Raw genomic sequence first — 372 nt, 5'->3', positions numbered from 1 at the left:
GTCTATGGGGAGGGGGCGGGTCCATAGGCGCCCTATAGAAACCCCATAGAGACCCTATAGAGACCCACAGCGCCCTATAGCAGACCCCAGAGCCTCACAGCACCCTCGCAGCACCACTTAGGGCACCCTACAGTGCTCTGCTGAGCTATGGGGACCCATTACACCTCGCAGTGACCTGTAGTGCCCTATAGAGACCTATAGTGCCCTGTAGAGATCCTCACAGCTTCTATAAGGACCTGTAACAACCCTCACGGTGCCCTATAGACAGCCCTATAGACCCCATGTGATCCTATAGAGACCCCTAAAGACCCCCTATAGACCCCCCATAGACGCCCCCACAGACACCCCCCCAGGAGCCGCCCAAGCCACCAC

The 372-nt window shown here is 57.8% G+C and overlaps 1 protein-coding gene across 1 annotated transcript in view; it reads right to left on the bottom strand.

The window, feature by feature from the left end:
• The window catches only part of LOC102038772 (glutamate receptor ionotropic, NMDA 2D-like), a gene marked incomplete at its 3' end in the record, with an annotated part of 18841 nt that overhangs the window by 18071 nt on the left and 398 nt on the right, over nt 1–372 (bottom strand). The gene's annotated exons all lie outside the window — the stretch shown is intronic.

This window comes from Geospiza fortis, unplaced genomic scaffold (genome assembly GCF_000277835.1).
Source record: "Geospiza fortis unplaced genomic scaffold, GeoFor_1.0 scaffold1518, whole genome shotgun sequence".
NCBI classification, from domain to species: Eukaryota; Metazoa; Chordata; class Aves; order Passeriformes; family Thraupidae; genus Geospiza; species Geospiza fortis.
This window is presented reverse-complemented; position numbering and strand designations above follow the sequence as displayed.